Here is a 19471-nt window from a genome sequence, read left to right on the forward strand (position 1 = left end):
TGGTCTGGTATTCCCATCTCTTTCAGAATTTCCCACAGATTATTGTGATCCACACAGTCAAAGGCTTTGACATAGTCAATAAAGCAGAAATAGATGTTTTTCTGGAACTCTCTTGCTTTTTCCATAATCCAGCGGATGTTGGCAATTTGATCTCTGGTTCCTCTGCCTTTTCTACCACCAGCTTGAACATCAGGAAATTCACGGTTCACATATTGTTGAAGCCTGGCTTGGAGAATTTTGAGCATTACTTTACTAGCGTGTGAGATGAGTGCAATTGTGTGGTAGTTTGAGCATTCTTTGGCATTGCCTTTCTTTGGGATTGGAATGAAAACTGACCCTTTCCAGTCCTGCGGCCACTGCTGAGTTTTCCAAGTTTGCTGGCATATTGAGTGCAGCACTTTCACAGCATCATCTTTCAGGATTTGGAATAGCTCAACTGGAATTCCATCACCTCCACTAGCTTTATTTGTAGTGATGCTTTCTAAGGCCCACTTGACTTCACATTCCAGGATGTCTGGCTCTAGGTCAGTGATCACACCATCGTGATTATCTGGGTCGTGAAGATCTTTTTTGTACAGCTCTTCTGTGTATTCTTGCCATCTCTTCTTAATATCTTCTGCTTCTGTTAGGTCCATACAATTTCTGTCCTTTATCGAGCCCATCTTTGCATGAAACGTTCCCTTGGTATCTCTAATTTTGTTGAAGAGATCTCTAGTCTTTCCCATTCTGTTGTTTTCCTCTATTTCTTTGCATTGATCGCTGAAGAAGCCTTTCTTATCTCTTCTTGCTATTCTTTGGAACTCTGCATTCAGATGCTTATGTCTTTCCTTTGCTCCTTTGCTTTTCGCTTCTCTTCTTTTCACAGCTATTTGTAAGGCCTCCCCAGACAGCCATTTTGCTTGTTTGCATTTATTTTCCATGGGGATGGTCTTGATCCCTGTCTCCTGTACAATGTCATGAACCTCATTCCATAGTTCATCAGGCACTCTATCTATCAGATCTAGGTCCTTAAATCTATTTCTCACTTCCACTGTATAATCATTCAGGTATGCAGGTATGACCTAAATCAAATCCCTTATGACTAAACAGTGGAAGTGAGAAATAAATTTAAGGGACTAGATCTGATAGACAAATGTCCAATGAACCATGGTTGGAGGTTCATCACATTGTATAGGAGACAGGAATCAAGACCATCAACAACAAAAAGAAAAGCAAAAAAGCAAAATGGCTGTCTGAGGAGACATTACAAATAGCTGTGAAAAGAAGAGAAGCAAAAAGCAAAGGAGCAAAAGAAAGACATAACCATCTGAATGCAGAGTTCCAAAGAATAGCAAGAAGAAATAAGAAAGCCTTCTTTAGCGATCAATACAAAGAAATAGAGGAAAACAACAGAATGGGAAAGACTAGAGATCTCTTCAACAAAATTAGAGATACCAAGGGAACATTTCATGCAAAGATGGGCTCGATAAAGGACAGAAATGGTATGGACCTAACAGAAGCAGAAGATATTAAGAAGAGGTGGGAAGAATACACAGAAGAACTATACAAAAAAGATCTTCACGACCCAGATAATCATGATGGTGTGATCACTCACACTGACCTAGAGCCAGACATCCTGGAATGTGAAGTCAAGTGGGCCTTAGAAAGCATCACTACAAAGCTAGTGGAGGTGATGGAATTCCAGTTGAGCTATTCCAAATCCTGAAAGATGATGCTGTGAAAGTGCTGCACTCAATATGCCAGCAAACTTGGAAAACTCAGCAGTGGCCGCAGGACTGGAAAGGGTCAGTTTTCATTCCAATCCCAAAGAAAGGCAATGCCAAAGAATACTCAAACTCCTGCACAATTGCACTCATCTCACACGCTAGTAAAGTAATGCTCAAAATTCTCCAAGCCAGGCTTCAGCAATATGTGAACCATGAATTTCCTGATGTTCAAGCTGGTGGTAGAAAAGGCAGAGGAACCAGAGATCAAATTGCCAACATCCGCTGGATTATGGAAAAAGCAAGAGAGTTCCAGAAAAACATCTATTTCTGCTTTATTGACTATGTCAAAGCCTTTGACTGTGTGGATCACAATAATCTGTGGGAAATTCTGAAAGAGATGGGAATACCAGACCACCTGACCTGCCTCTTGAGAAACCTGTACGCAGGTCAGGAAGCAACAGTTGGAACTGGACATGGAACCACAGACTGGTTCCAAATAGGAAAAGGAGTTCATCAAGGCTGTATATTGTCACCCTGCTTATTTAACTTATATGCAGAGTACATCATGAGAAATGCTGGGCTGGAGGAAGCACAAGGTGGTATCAAGATTGACAGGAGAAATATCAATCACCTCAGATATGCAGATGACACCACCCTTATGGCAGAAAGTGAAGAGGAACTCAAAAGCCTCTTGATGAAAGTGAAAGTGGAGAGTGAAAAAGTTGCCTTACAGCTCAACATTCAGAAAACTAAGATCATGGCATCTGGTCCCATCACTTGATGGCAAATAGATGGAGAAACAGTGGAAACAGTGGCAGACTGTATTTTTCTAGGCTCCAAAATCATTCCAGATAGTGACTGCAGCCATGAAATTAAAAAATGCTAATTCCTTGGAAGGAAAGTTATGAGCAACCTAGATAACATATTTAAAAGCAGAGACATTACTTTGTCAACAAAGGTTCGTCTCGTCAAGGCTATGGTTTTTCCTGTGGTCACATATGGATGTGAGTTGGACTATAAAGAAAGCTGAGTGCCGAAGAATTGATGCTTTTGAACTGCGGTGTTGGAGAAGATTCTTGAGAGTCACTTGAACTGCAAGGAGATCCAACCCATCCATCCTAAAGGAGATCAGTCCTGGGTGTTCATTGGAAGGACTGATGTTAAAGCTGAAACTCCAATACTTTGGTCGCCTGATTCAAAGAGCTGACTCATTTGAAAAGTCCCTGATGCTGGGAAAGATTAAGGGCAGGAGGAGAAGGGGACGACAGAGAATGAGATGGTTGGATGTCATCACCAACTCAATGGTTATGGGTTTGGGTAAACTCCGGCAGTTGGTGATGGACAGGGAGGCCTGGCATGCTGCGGTCATGGGGTCGCAAAGAGTTGTACACGACTGAGTGACTGAACTGAAATGAATTTCCTTGCAGGATATGTGGTCTTTTCCCAAACATCCATGAACCGATCTGCTTCATGCCAAATGGTTTAATCTGATCAATGGCAAAAGTGCCAAGAATATACCGAGGAAAAAAGATACTGTTTGATATGCAGTACTGGGAACACTGGACAGCTCCATGTAAAAGAATGAATTTAAAACATGTTCTCACACCATGTACAAAATAAACTGAAAATGAATTAAAAACCACTGCATTTTTTCAGGTTTTTTTCCTGTTAGTAGAATCAGTATATCAATCATATATACTGTAAAATGTCATATTTATTATTACTTTTGAATTATGTATCATAAACTGAATATAATCTTCTGTGCATGTGTATTACATGAAGTCACTACAAAAAAAGTTAGAAATTTGATTATTGGGACATGGGTTAGAAAATGATGTTACACACCTTTGGCTTTCAAAAGAAAACTCAAAAATATATTAATTTCACAATTACTATAAACATCTGCTGCTAATTAATTGTGCTATGTTAGAATTTCCACTAAATTGTCTATCAGATTATGAATCCTAGGATACAGGAGATTTAGTCCAGGAATCTCCTGTGAATCTGCATTCATAAAATGAAGATACTGATTCTAAGTTTGGAGTGGGGCATAATTTGCATTTATACCATTCTCCTAAGTGACACCAGTGCTGCTGATTCATGAATCACATTTTGAATAGCAGTGATTCAGAACATATTTCTTTCATCAAGATGTGATAACTCTATATTGAGAATTTCTTTATCCTATTATTCTGACAGTGTTTCACTGGTGTTTTGTTCATCTACCTATGGAATTCATTGATAATATTATTTGGGAGATTCTTTTGTCAATTTCTGCAAAGTGAAAAATAAAATGTTTTCCAGTGTCTCAGGTAATTTTTCTTTCTGTACTCACTTGTACAAGGAATGCCCTTTCCATTTATATTTTTTACAAACTAATTGGTCTCAGATGAGAATCACTTGACTCTTCAGCTTGCGCTGGACAAAGGTGAACTTTACAGCCGACACCAACTTAACCCAGTAAATCCTTGGTGAGAAACAAGGCAAGATCAAAATCTTTCCCTTATGCTTAATACCTCATCAGATGGAGAAATAACAGCATCCATCCTTCCAGAACTTGGGGGTCAAAAGGTCAAAAACGAGGATTCACATTTTGTATACTAGAGTAGAGTAGCTGATATGTTCAGAAAGAAAAGACGGTAGAGAATCATTCTTTCAGTAAGTCCTGATAGGAGCTATTACAAACCATTCACATGTTTAAGAAAATCTCTATAAAGATAAGATTTTGAGAAATACAGTTACCACCATTATACTGTAGTTGGGATATTATGCCATTTTCCTAACTTAATATTCCATTTTCCTGATTTAATGTCTTGCCTCTAGCTTGATTATTCTGACTTGTGAAATTTCCCGTGACCTAAAGAGCAAAATGAGGCTTATTTTCTGTTCCTCATCTCCATGTGAATTATTTCAGAGAAGATAACCAAATTAATATCAACCTTCAAGGAGAGAAACATATTACTGAAATTGCTATCCCAGCATTTGTGGTTCCTAGATCCTTGGAGCTTGGCTCCACAATTTAAAACTCACTGAAAACTGAAAAGTAGCTGTGATTTTATTTCAATGAAATGTCTGCATCTTTTTATCCATTCTGGAAATTCTAGTCAAAATTATTATGATATTTGCACTTTGTGGATGATCTCCAGTTTATTGCCCATTATGGATTATCATGATAAATATATTGATTACATGCTGGTAAACATTTAAATACTTTGTGGTGTAGAGTACTACATTGGAAAAAGTGGAGAAAAACAATACTCTCATATTTTTAACTAGGAAACAGAAACCTATTGCTTCTTTCTTCAGCTTCATTTTCCTTTTAGGAAAATAATATCAGTTATACTAACCTTCTTATCACTCCTATGAGGATAAAATTAGAAAATTTATATAAAGTAGAATTATAAACAAAAAAAATTAAATAAATATTTTTAAAACTTTTTGCACAACATTATAGTATAAGGTTGAAAACACAGGTCCAGAAAATAGTTCTTATATTTCCTAAGTCTCTCTATAATTTACAATGATATCTCAATCTACACCACACATAAAAATAAAAAAAAATCACAAATAATAAAACAAGAAAAAAATAAAACTAGAGCTAGTTCTACAGAAACTTAGAGCAAGCAAGTAATAAGGAAGTATAGACTAAAATATAAAATTGTTAATACTCAATATGTTGAAAAATGTTTCAAATTATTTAAACATGCTATTCATAACAGCATTACTTAAAAAAAAAACTTTTAATTTTGTATTGGGATATTGCTGATTATGGAGAAGGAAATAACAACATACTCCAGTATTCTTGGCTGGAAAATTCGAGGGACAGAGGAGCCTGAGAGGCTATAGTCCATGGGTTTGCAGAGCTGGACACAACTGAGAGGCTGAGCATGCGTGCGTAACCAGTTAACAATGTTGTCATAGTTTCAGGTGAACAGTGAAGGGATTCAGGCACACGTATACATGTATCCATTTTCCTTCAAACCTTCATCCCATCCAGGCTGCCACATAACACTGAACAGAGCTCCATATGCTATTCAGTAGGTCCTTGTTAATCATCCATTCTAAATATAACGTGTGTACATGTCCATCCTAAACTCCCTAACTACCCTTTCCCTCCATCCTTCCCCCTGGCAACCATAAACTTGTTCTTGAAGTCTGTGAGTCTATTTCTATTTTGTAAGCAAGTTCCTTTATATCATTTCTTTTTAGATTATACATATTAGGGATATCATGTGATATTTCTCCTTCTCTGTCTGACTGACTTCACTCAGTATGACACTCTGTGTCCATCCATGTTACTGCAAATGGCATTACTTCATTCTTTTTTATGACTGAGTTATTCCATGGTATATATGTACCATATCCTCTTTATCCTCTCCTGTCAGTGGACATTTAGGTTACTTCCATGTCCTGGCTATTGTAAACGCTGCTGCCATAAACCCTGGGGTGCAAGTTTCCTTTTGGATCATGTTTTCCTCTGGATATATGCCCAGGAGTGGGATTGTAGGGTCATATGGTTTCTCTATTTTTAGTTTTTTAAGGCACTCCATACTGCTCTCCATAGTATTATTTACAATAGTCAAGATATATAAGTGATATAAGTTCCCATCAACAGTGAATGGATAGAGAAGATGTGGTATATACACTACAGTGGAATTTTAACTCAGCCATGAAAATGAACAAAATTCTGCCATATGTAACAAGGTGGATGGAACTAGAGGGCATGGTGCTTAGTGAAACAAGTCAGAAAGATGAATACTCTATGTTATCACTCATAACATATAAAAATAAAACAAAGGAAGGACTCTGGCAAAACAGACTCATATGTAGAGAACAAACTAGTGATTACCAGTGGGGAGAGAGACTGGGGGAGGGGCAATATAGGCTTAGGGGTCTAAGAGGTACAAATGACTATGTATAAAATAAGCTATAAGGATATACTGTACAGCACATGGAATATAAGCAATGTTTTATAAAAACTTTAAATGGAGTATAATCTATAAAAATTCTGAATCATGGTATTGTACACTTGAATACCGAAGAACTATACTTTTAAAAACTAATTAAAATTTAATTAATTTTAAAATGTTTAAAACTACAAAAATTGTGCAAGAATAAAAAGGGTAAGTATGATGTTTCTTATTTCTTTCTCAGGCCCTTCTCCCAGTCTAGTTCTGACTCATGAAGCTGATGCAATATTTTTCTTTATAAGTCCTTAGAATTCTAATGACAGAATCCATTACATTTTTGTAACACAGGAAATTAAATGGACACGCTGGAGAAACTGACTAGCGGTCACAGAATTGACTGGTATAGCCAACACCTGAGAAGAACTGCCTATCAGTCTCCTACATGCTGAGTCCAGAGAACAGTGAGATGTGAGACTAGAGCCTAAGAAAGGCATAATTTCAGGAGACCTGTCACTGTGATCCTCTTCCACTCGTCTTTCCCTGTTTAGGAGAACTGTTGAGATATGGGGACAAAGGTGGTCTTTAAAGGCAGGACAGATCACGAAAAGAAGTTATTCTCAAGGAAGGGATAGTGACTGGCTTTCATCACCACCTTGGCATGCATTAGTCATTGGAGAACTGCTTGTAAGGCAGGCCTAATTACTTAACCTCCCAAACAGGATATCCGCTTGGCCATTGGCCTTAATGACTTGTACGTGTGATACAGAATTAATGCAGAATCAGGGTAAGCAGCAGGAGGATTAAGGAGAAATGCTGCGGCCAGGACAAGAATAGGTAAGGAAAACCTTTAAGTGTACATTTCCCAAAAGGTACAGAAAATGGACTTTAGCCTTGCCTGTAAGAACAGGCCCAGGAACTTCGCCGGCAGTCCAGTGGATAAGACTTTGCACTTCAATTGCAGGGAGCATGGGTTTGATCCCTGGTCAGGGAATTAAGATCCCACACGCTACATGGTAGTTGCAATCAAAAACAAAACCCCTAAGAAACAGGCTCGTGACCTCCTAGGGTTAGAGCTCTGAAGGACAGATTGTACATTTACCTGGCAATACTTGGCGGGGAATGACAGAGTATGATTCAGCTTCAGGGATATTAGTCACATGCCACTAGGCCTCTTCCTAGATGTCAAACTAAGTTGACAATACCAAGTGTCCGCTGGTAACCAATGTTGTAGGCAGGTGTTAGAGCTGGAGTTAGCAAGGCCTGCTGTGGACTGTATTTATCTGCAGTAAGACTAAAGACATGACAGGTGAGTTATGATGACCAAAAAGAAAAGTGGAAAGGGCAGCAGCTTAATCTCTTCTATTGCTCTATAATTTCTGTTAATGACAAAAAATATGGCTAACTGACAGACTCAAATACTCATTCAAAGAAATATATTTTATTGAATATCTTCCCCTTATTTTTAGTATTTTTCACCAAGAAACATAAATTGGTAACCAAGAAAGGTGACATAAAGTTTTACATCATCCCACATTAGTGAGATTACAGCTTTGAATCTAACATAAAGCATGCTTTATATTGAATTACTTAAGTTTTGAAAGCTACAATAAGAGAACTTAACAACCAAAACCAACTGAAATTTAAAAATTTCTACTGAGATATCACTGAAGGAACTGGTGACTCAGGTGAAATGAGGAAGGGTGGGACTAAGTTGAAAGGGCATGGAGGTAGAAATAAGTAAATAAGATGATATAATGTATATGCTTCCAAAAGCTGAGTAAAATTAGTCCAACTATTTATCCTGATTTTTCTTATACATTATCCCTTGCTCCTGCTACTGCTGCTAAGTCGCTTCAGCCCTGTCTGACTCTGTGCGACCCCATAGACGGCAGCCCATCAGGCTCCGCTGTCCCTGGGATTCTCCAGGCAAGAACACTGGAGTGGGTTGCCATTTCCTTCTCCAATGCATGAAAGTGAAAAGTGAAAGAGAAGTTGCTCAGTCGTGTCTGACTCTTAGCAACCCCATGGACTGCAGCCCACCAGGCTCCTCCGTCCATGGGATTTTCCAGGCAAGACTACTGGAGTGGGTTGCCATTGCCTTCTCTGTCTGACCTCCTATGTAGGGTAACTCCTCTTGGCCACTCCTGCGCTGTGCAGCCGTCGCTCCTGGACAGTTAGAACTGGACATGGAACAATGGACTGGTTCCAAATAGGAAAAGGAGTACCTCAAAGCTGTATATTATCACCCTGCTTATTTAACTTATATGCAGAGTATATTATGAGAAACTCTGGGCTGAAGGAAGCACAAGTTGGAATCAAGATTGCTGGGAGAAATATCAATAACCTCAGATATGCAGATGACACCACCCTTATGGCAGAAAGGGAAGAGGAACTAAAAAGCCTCTTGATGAAAGTGAAAGTGGAGAGTGAAAAAGTTGGCTTAAAGCTCAACATTCAGAAAATGAAGATCATGGCATCCGGTCCCATCACTTCATGGCAGATAGATGAGGAAACAGTGGAGACAGCGGCTGACTTTATTTTGGGGGGCTCCAAAATCACTGCAGATGGTGATTGCAGCCATGAAATTAAAAGATGCTTACTCCTTGGAAGGAAAGTTATGACCAACCTAGACAGCATATTAAAAAGCAGAGACAATACTTTGTCAACAAAGGTCTGTCTAGTCAAGGCTATGGTTTTTCCAGTAGTCATGTATGGATGTGAGAGTTGGACTACAAATAAAGCTGAGCGCTGAAGAATTGATGCTTTTGAACTGTGGTGTTGGAGAAGACTCTTGGGAGTCCCTTGGACTGCAAGGAGATCCAACCCGTCCATCCTGAAGGAGATTAGTCCTCGGTGTTCATTGGAAGGACTGACATTGAAGCTGAAACTCCAATACTTTGGCCACCTGATGTGACAAGCTGACTCATTTGAAAAGACCCTGATGCTGGGAAAGATTGAGGGCAGGAGGAGAAGGGGACGACAGAGGATGAGATGGTTGGATGGCATCCCCGACTCAATGGACATGAGTTTGGGTCGACTTGGGAGTTGGTGATGGACAGGGAGACCTGGAGTGCCACCGTTCATGGGGTCGCAGAGTCGGACATAACTGAGCGACTGAGCTGAACTGAACTGAAGGTGGCGCTAGCCGTGAAGAACTCGCCTCCCAATACACGAGACATAAAATACACAGGTTCAATCTCTGGGTCAGAAAGAGACCCTGGAGGAGGACATGGCAAACCCACTCCCCTATTCTTGCCTGGAGAATCCCACGGACAGAGGAGCCTGGCCGGCTACAGTCCACAGTGTCGCAAAGAGTTGGGCACAAGTGACTTAGCATGCAAGCAGAGCTTTTCAGTGACATTCTCACAGGCAGCTTCCTGGCAAATTCCACCAGCAACCAGAGGACAGCTTGCCAGAGTGTTTGTGCAACTTCCTGTGAATCTTATCAGCAACTCAGCAAGTAGCTTGTTAATAGTGAGTTTTTCGGTCCCCTAGCCAGCCTCTGTCTACAGCACCTCAGTGAAGTTTTCCATTCTCCACTGGGCCATGCCAACACCCTCTTCACTCAGGTCTGAATCTCAGCCTTAGTGGGAGCTAAGGAAGCTCTTCCACATTTGTTTCTGCTTTGCATACTATGCTTCAGCCCTACAGGTAGTGGCTGGTATCTGTATCTGCTCTCCCCGTATCCTTTTGAATTATCTTTAGACCTTAGTAGTTAGCCTCTCATTTGTGACCCCATGGACTGTAGCCCACCAGGCTCCTCTGTCCATGGGATTTCCCAGGCAATAATACTGGAGTGGGTTACTGTTCTATTCTCCAGGGTATCTTCCCAACTCAGTGGTCAAACCTGGGTCTCCTGCATTGGAAGCAGATTCTTTACTGAGTCACCAGACAAGCCCACTAATCTCTCATTATTAGTTACTAATTCTTCATGATAACCTCTTCCTGTTCACCCTATTTTTTCTCATTCTTAACATAGTAATAGGACCACTTACATTACAAGACATATAATACCTAGTTCTTGGTATGGAAAATTTCATGAGTAGAGTACTGAGTAAGGCACTTCTGATTGATCTTCCTGAGCCTCTTATTCTGCTCTGGCTGCTGTAAAAAAACACCTCAACCTGGGTTCCTTATGAACAGCAGAAATTTATTGCTCATAGTCCTGGAGGTTGAAAGTCCAAGAGCAGGCTGTCTGCACAATTAGATGAGAGCCCTCTTTGGGGTCAGAGACTTCTCATGGTACACAATTGAAAGGACTAGGAAGTCCTATGGGGTCTCTTTTATAAGGCACCAATTCCACCCATTCAAGATTTTACACTCATAACTTAAACACCTCCCAAAGGCCTCCAAGTACTAATACCATCCCCTTTGGGAGTAAAGATTACAACAATGAATTTGGGAAAAGTGAAGTCACTCAGTCGTGTCTGACTCTTTGCGACCCCATGGGCTGTAGCCTACCAGGCTCCTCTGTCCATGGGATTTTCCAGGCAATAGTCCTGGAATGGATTGCCATTTCCTTCTCCAGGGGATCTTCCCAACCCAGGGATCAAACCCGGGTCTCCTGCATTATATACAGACACTTTACCATCTGAGCCACCAGGGAAGTCTTCTCTGGTGGTCTAGTGGTTAAGAATCCACCTTCCAATGCAGGGGACATGGGTTCCATCCCTGGTCCAGAAATTAAGATGCTACGTACATTGGGGCAACTATGGAACTCACATGAATTTGGGAGACACTTGGCAATTAAGACTACAACATATCATTTGTGAGATACAAATATTCAGACCATAGCACTGAGGTTTAAATAGATGAACCACATAGCTTGATTGGCCATATAGGAAAATGCACATTAATTAACTGTATGATTATATTCATCATCTAAATTTTTCATATAAACTCATATTTGAAAGCATATTTTGACTCTATATACTACTAGAAGACATGATACATCCTTGCAGATTCAGATTACAAAAGGTTCATATTATAATATGGGTGAAGGGGGATCAAAACTTACAACAAACATCCAGTTAGAAAATAAATCAGAGTGATGTAATGTACAGCATGGTGACTATAGTTAGTAATATTGTACCGCATATTGAAAGTTGCTAAGAGAATGGATCTTAAAAGTTCTCATTACCAGAAAAAATGTAACTATGTATGCCAGTGGATGTTAACCGAACTTATTGTGGTTATCATTTTCCAATATGTACAAATACTGAATCATTATATTGTACACATGAAACCAATATATGTAAATTATATCCCAATAAAAAAAATAAAAGGCAATAGTAAAGGTTCATAAGTTTAGGATCCTGCATATATTGAAAGATATTACTTTTATCTCCAAAAGGTAAAAAATGAAACTTATAAAGGCCTTGAGTGTCCAGGGCTAATCAAATTTCTCCACTGAGTAAAGTTACTTGGAGCAAATCAGATTAAGGGGGTGGACTTTCCAGTTGTTGCTCTGGATCACCTTAAAATAGTCACTCCCTTAAGTTTAGAAAGTGACCCATGTACTAGAATACTTAGAAGTGAGCAAGATAAACTACACTGATTGTTTAATTGTATGATTATCATCCTACTTATTCCACAAGTAAATTCTTGTTTATTAGCACGTAAAACCTATCTTTCTCTCCATTTTCTGGTTCTGACTTACTGATACTAATTTACTCTATTAGCTAATTACAAAATTAGCTCAAGATAGATTATAACAACTATCAGAACCTCAGGTGGGCAATGACTGACAATAAACCTGAAATGAACAATTGTAGGAGGAATCAGACTTAACCTTGATTCATATCCTATCCTTTTGTATTGCCATCTGGCAAGGGGTAAAAAAGCATATTTTGGCTCTATGTACTGTTATTAGACATAATATACCTTTTTGTATCCAGATCACAAAAGGTCCATATTATTATGTTATCTAGTTCAATAAGGCATTTTTTAGTAAATCATCATAATGTCAAAAAGTTCTAAATGTTTGTCCTAAGACCGTAATTCAACAAAAATTAAAAATATGTTTTAAACAGGATATTAATAATCTTCTAAAAACAATGAACATTGCTTCCCAGGGGTACTGCATCAGCCAAAAAAAAATCACTTAAATTCAGTTTATTTTATAGAATATATTTATAAATTGAATGCATTATTGCTCTAATTTTGAATTTGTATTTATAATATCCAATGATAAATCAATCATCTCTACAACACATGAAGCATCATATTATACACCACATACTATACAAGATGAAGAAAATTGTTCACTTCTTTCAAAAATTTCACAATATACAGGTATTTCCTCTTTAAGCTTCTCTAGTTAATTGGAATAAACCGAATACTTTCATATTCCCTATATTTATGAAATATAATGTGTTAACCTGTTCAACAAATCTGTTGATTACTTTTAATTGAATTAGAATAATTTGACAGCCAAAATAAAAATTCCACCTTTCCTATGCCTTAATATAATCTGTTGGTGATTTTAAGTTTAAATTAAATTTAATTAAATATAAAGATAACAGTAAACGCATAGTGCACTAGCTGCCTTAATTCAATTATTTCTCATAATATATAAAGAAGGAAAGGATCCTATGTGAAAAACAGTTGCTAAAAATGTTTCTGGTAATTAATTTCAATCTATAATTATTTTTCTTCCATATCATTTCTAGGGTGGTCAGATATTTTGAAATATAGGTCATTATTTGTAGCTAAGCAAAAATCCAATATAATCACATTTCTGTTTCATTCCTATTTCAAAATTCTCATAGGCACCCTACTTTTCTGTCGTTCCAATGATTACGTGACTATTAAAATTACTAAAACCATGTTATAAGGCAAGATGTAAAATTTGAAATCTGCAATGTTCTTTAAGCATAAAATGATTTCATGCAAATTAAAATTATGATGATAAAATGTTTGGCTTCCACATAGATCTCATGTTTTAATGGATGAGAATTTAATGGAGATGGTAGAGCATATGCATTTTCAACTGGCACTAGAGGAAAAATTGCAAAGTTACAGTTGATTGAAAATGCTTGGCAGAAGTATTCACTTATGTGGTCCAAAAATATAATATCTAATATGCTGGCTAGATTCAGGAAACAAATATACTTAACTGGCACTTATGTGGAATATTTCAGATATTGCTGCAGATGAAACCTGTATGGATGATAAGCTGTTTAAAATAAAGTACAGACAAATATCTTGTCTAGCACAGAAAGCCCTGTTGTTCATTTTTGTATATTATGCCAACTTTAAAACACATACTTAATGACTTGCCCATGAAAGTAATTAAATAGAATAGAAGCACTTATAAAAATTACTTGGGAGGAAACATTTTATTGCATTTTTACAATCGAGGATTTAAAATGCACATTATGGATAAGGGAATAAAGGCAACATTAATCAATTTTACCATTTTTCTATGTAATAAGGGGCTAGGATGTAGCAAATGTATTTGACAATTTCTTAAATAAGTGCCTGGTAACTTTCTAAAAATACAAGTACTTATGTTAAAATAATAGATAACATTATTTGGTGGAGTCCATTATATATATATATATATAATTTTTCTGTTATTCATACTTAAGGTTAGGCTTCCCAGGTGGCACAGAGGTGAAGAATCTGCCTGTCAATACAGGAGATGCAAGAGATGTGGGTTTGATCCTTGGATTGGGAAGAGCCCCTGGAGTAGGAAATGGGAACCCACTCCAGTATTCTTGCCTGGAAAATTCCATGGGCAGAGGAACCTGACAGGCTACAGTCCATAGGTTCGTAAAGAGTCAGATAGTACTGAACACAAGAACACACAGGTTTGTTAGAAATTCTAGTATGCAAATACAATTGTTTTAACACACAATTATTAGCCTTAAATAAATCCTTTTAAATTTACTTGGTGTTCTGGATAATAAAGCTCTCAGTTACCGAGCTCCAAGCACTTTTAAAATGTAGATATTAGAATCAATATTTTTTGGTTATGGAAACTTGGAAGTGATGTTTTGTTGTTAGTCACTAAGTAGTGTCTGGCTCTTTTGCAACCCCATAGACTGTAGCCTGTCAGTTCCTCTGGCCATGGGATTTTCCAGGCAAGAATGCTGGAGTGGGTTGCCTTTCCTTCTGTAGAGGATCTTCCCAACTCAGGAATCGAACTTGCATCTCCTGCTTGACAGGCAGATTCCTTATGATTGAGCCACCTGGGAAACCATATAAGTGATCCAGTTCCAGTTCAGTCGCTCAGTCATGTCCGACTCTTTGTGACCCCATGAATCGCAGCACACCAGGCCTCCCTGTCCAACACCAACTCCTGGAGTTCACTCAGACTCACGTCCATCGAGTCGGTGATGCCATCCAGCCATCTCATCCTCCGTCGTCCCCTTCTCCTCCTGTCCCCAATCCCTCCCAGCATCAGAGTCTTTTCCAATGAGTCAACTCTTTGCATGAGGTGGCCAAAGTACTGGAATTTCAGCTTTAGCATCATTCCTTCCAAAGAACACCCAGGACTGATCTCCTTTAGAATGAAGCTGCTATTTCATGACGGTATAATATGCCCAACATATTTCATTTATGTATTTCTTTCTTAGTATTTAAAAAATAGTGGGAAGCAGAATACATTCTCATATTACATCTACGGAACCTGAGGCTTAGACTTGTTCAATAATTTGTCTTTTTAACAAGCTCTTCTATTAGGATGAAAACATTTTCTATCTTCAAAACTTGTTAGAAGACCATAGCAATTTATTGCTATAGTCAAGATCTGTACTAAATAAATGCTGATATTTAAAAAAAAAAAAGAAAAATCAGCCTTAAAAGCAAGGTCATTTAATGAAGAGCAAGCAAGTATTTCTGCTTGACGATATGCCATTACACAGAAAATCTGAGATTCATAGACCTGAATTAAAAAACAAATAGTGCTGTGGGATAATGTATGTATATTGTTTTATCTTTCTGAATGTCAGTCTCTTCATCTCCAAAGTAAACATCTTATGAGCAAAGGTACTACATTCTGGACTATTTTTTTTTCAAGAATATTTGTAGAACAAATAGCTTTCAAATAGGTCCATATACTCAAAGCTATGTTTTTTTTTCCCAGTAGTCCTATACAGATGTGAGAACAGGAGAATAAAAAAGGCTGAGGGCTGGGAGAACAAGATGGCAGAGGAGTGGGTGGATGTGGAGTACATCTCTCTCCATGGAAACATCAGGAATACAACATCAGACACAGAAGTGCATGCAGAACACCAGCTGAGAGCAGACAGGAGTACCCGACCAGTGGGAAAGAATATTTAGAACCACACAAAACTCAGTAGGATAAAGGAACTAGGGGGGAAAACAGGAGTGTTAATAGGACTAGACCTGCCCTCAGCAGGTGGGGGGAATGAAGTAGGGGTCCAATCCCCACACTGGAACAACTGTATAAGTCAGAAGAGAAGCATTTAAGGCTGAGAATGAAATAGCTGATCTGCGGCAGCCTAAGTGGAATGAGAATCAGACAGTCCTTGCCACAGCCATACATACCCCAGACAGGGATGCAGGTCCCCGGGAAGGCACAGCAGCTGGGAGCTGGAGTTTAGGGATTCTGGAGCAATCCCAGGGTGAGGGCTGCTACTGACTGCAGAGAGATGGATCAAAGGGATGTGAGGGAGGAGACTGTAATGGGAAATGTCTGTGGAGGAAAGCCGGGCAGCCATGGAAGCAAGGCAATACTGCTGAGTCATGCATAAGGGGTGGAGCCATCACCATAGCCTCTCTCTCCCCACACTCCAACATCAGCAGCTGAAGAATAGAGAGGCTGGCTCATCAAACGCCTGCCACAGTGAACTACAGAGCAGGATTGCACCCAGGGCTCCTTTCAGTGACTGATGCACTGAACTACAGAGTAAGACCACACCAAGGGTGCCCCTTAAAGTGCCTAGGATGTGCTGATTTACAGAGTAGAACCCCAGCCAGGAGAGCCCCTCTATGTGCCTGATGTGCTAAACAACAGAGAAGGACCCCAGGCAGAGGAGCCCTCTAAGTGCCTGAACAGGAGGAACCACAGAGAAAGACTGGCCAAAGAGGACTTTTGATCACCAGCTATAAGAGGTTCAAAAAGAGACTGTGATAGGGCCATAACTCTTGCAGCAGAGGCAGTCCATGTCCTCATACACTAGGTGCCGCCAGAGTCCCCTCAAGCCAAGCAGCTGCACCACCTTCCCGCTCAACACTCACTGGGGCAGAGCTGCCACAGGCAAAAAATGACTTGTGTCTATGTGTGCAGGGTCACTTCAGTAGTGTCCAACTCTTTGCAACCCTGTAGACTGTGGCCTGTCAGGCTTCGCTGTCAGGGAGGGGGGTTCTCCAGGCAAGAATACTGGCACACATTGGCCAATACTGGTTGCCATACCCTTTTAGAGCATTATATTTCCTGCTGCCCTAGCCACCAACTCCCCTGAGTACCTAGTGCTGCCAGAACCCCTGTGACCCAAGCAGCTGCACCACCTCCACACCTGGTCCTCACAGGGGCAAACCTAAGTCCTCCAGGGCAGCCCCAGGAGCAAACTCCAATGGATGACCCACATGCAAAGGTGGAAATAAAACCACAATTGAAACCCAGAGGCAGTGTGACTAAGGAGGAAGACCCAAAACCTTCCCATCAGCTGTACAAGCTGCAGATTAAATCCACACGATCAACTTGGCAGACTGTGTCTATGGAACACATAAAATGTCATTGAGAGCGCCCACAAAAGAAAATGAACTTGTTCTGATAGCTGTGGACATTGGAGGCAAGAACACAAAGGAGTAGGACCAGATCAGAATCTGAGCTGCCCCCACAACAAGTCCAGAGATCAGCATAGAGTTTGAGGGCATCCTAGGGAGGTGAGGTGGACTGTGACTCCCAGCGAGGCAAAGGACTCTGACAGCAGTGACTCACGAAAAACATTTAATACTCTTATGTTTTGACTTGTTCTGTAGATTTTTTTGGACTGTTTTTCTTTCTTCCAGTTGTAAAGGTTTTGAGCTTTTTTTGTTTTTTTTTTGTTTTTTTTTCCCTCAGTCACTTTTTTTTTTTTTTTTTTAAGAATAACAAATGCTTTACTTGAATCACGCTATCAGAGTCCTTTCCCTCGCTGGGAGTCACAATCCACCTTACCTATATAGGATGCCTTCCAACACTGCGCTGATCTGTGGACCTCTTGTGTATTCAGCTCAGATTCTAATCTGGTCCTACTCCTGTGTCGGACCAGATTTCTTGCCTCCAGTGTCCACAGCTATCAGAGCTAGTGCGTTTTCTATTGTGGGAGCTCTCAATGTCCTTTTATATATTCAATAGACACAGAGTCTGCCTAGTTGATCATGTGGATTTAATCTGCAGCTTGTACAGCTGGTGGGAAGGTTTCAGTCACATTTTTTATTGTTGTTATAAACCTCTGCCTCTATGTTGGGCTTTTGCAGTTCTGTGGAGTTTTCCTTTTTTTCTCTCTCTCCTTTTTTAATTTTTAAGTTTTTAAACCAATTATTATTTTTTCTACATTTATTCCTTTGTTTGCCTTTCCTACTGCTCTTTTCCACTTGAAGTTAATCTTTAATGAATATAAATCTTCATCTACCTCTGTTTAACTTTACATATGTATTCTTTCTTTCTTTTCTTTCTACCCTTTCCTCTCAACATATTTGTTAGTTCGTTTTCACTGCTTTATTACCCACTTGGCATCTTGCTTTAGTTTTGTTTTTCAGTTAGTGCTTTAGTTTTGTTCTTAATGGTAAATATAATTTTTGATTTCCTTTGTTTGCCAGGTCAAGCTACTCTACTTTATTTTTGTTGGACTGTATTGACTTTTCTCATGAGTGTGTATATATATGTATGTGTGTGTGTGTGTGTGTGTGTGTATTCCATTATTTTAATTATTATTTTCCTGATTTTTGCAACTGCCATTTGTCTGGGGTTCATCTTTGGTTTCTCGTTTTTGTATATTTGTTTAAATCTCACTTAATGCCATAACAAACCACTTGTGGAATCATCATTCCTGACCAGAGATCAAGCCCTGAGCCTTTAGAGTGAGAGCACTGACTCCAAGAACCTAGACCAGAGAACTAACCCTAGGGAGTATCAAGTGAGAACGCACACAAAGGAAACTACTTGAATACCAGGCCCAGCAACACCGACCACCAGTAGCACCCTGTGCAGGATGCCTCATCTAAACAACAAACAAAACAAAACACAAACCCAATCATCAGCAGACAGGATTATCACCTCACTCAGCTTTGCCCATCAGAAGAAAAACAAACAAACAAAAATGCAGCACAAATCTCACCATATATGAAGCTTACACAAACCACTGGATCAACCTTAGGAGGGCAGAAACCAAAAGGAAGAAGGAATTCTACCTTGAAGCCTGGGAAAAGGAGACCTCAAACACAATAAATTACAATAGAATAATGAAAAGGCAGATAAATACTACATAAATGAAGGAACAAACTAGAAACACAGAAATCCAAGGAAATGAAGAAGAAATAGGCACAGGAGGGCCTAGAGGAGCTATTCATGTTCAAGGTCAGGAGGGGCGGGGGTGAGGAGATACCGCTCGTCCAAGGTAAGGAGGAGCAGCTGCGCTTTGCTGGAGCAGCCATGAAGAGATAACCCACGTCCAAGGTAAGAGAAACCCAAGTAAAATGGTAGGTGTTGCAAGAAAGCATCAGAGGGCAGACACACTGAAACCATCAGATCAGATCAGATCAGTCGCTCAGTCATGTCCAACTCCTTGCGACCACATGAACTGCAGCACGCCAGGCCTCACTGTCCATCACCAACCCCTGGAGTTCACTCAGACTCACGCCCATCGAGTCAGTGATGCCATCCAGCCATCTCATCCTCTG

This window comes from Bison bison, unplaced genomic scaffold (genome assembly GCF_000754665.1).
Source record: "Bison bison bison isolate TAMUID 2011002044 unplaced genomic scaffold, Bison_UMD1.0 scf7180017864061, whole genome shotgun sequence".
NCBI lineage: Eukaryota > Metazoa > Chordata > Mammalia > Artiodactyla > Bovidae > Bison > Bison bison.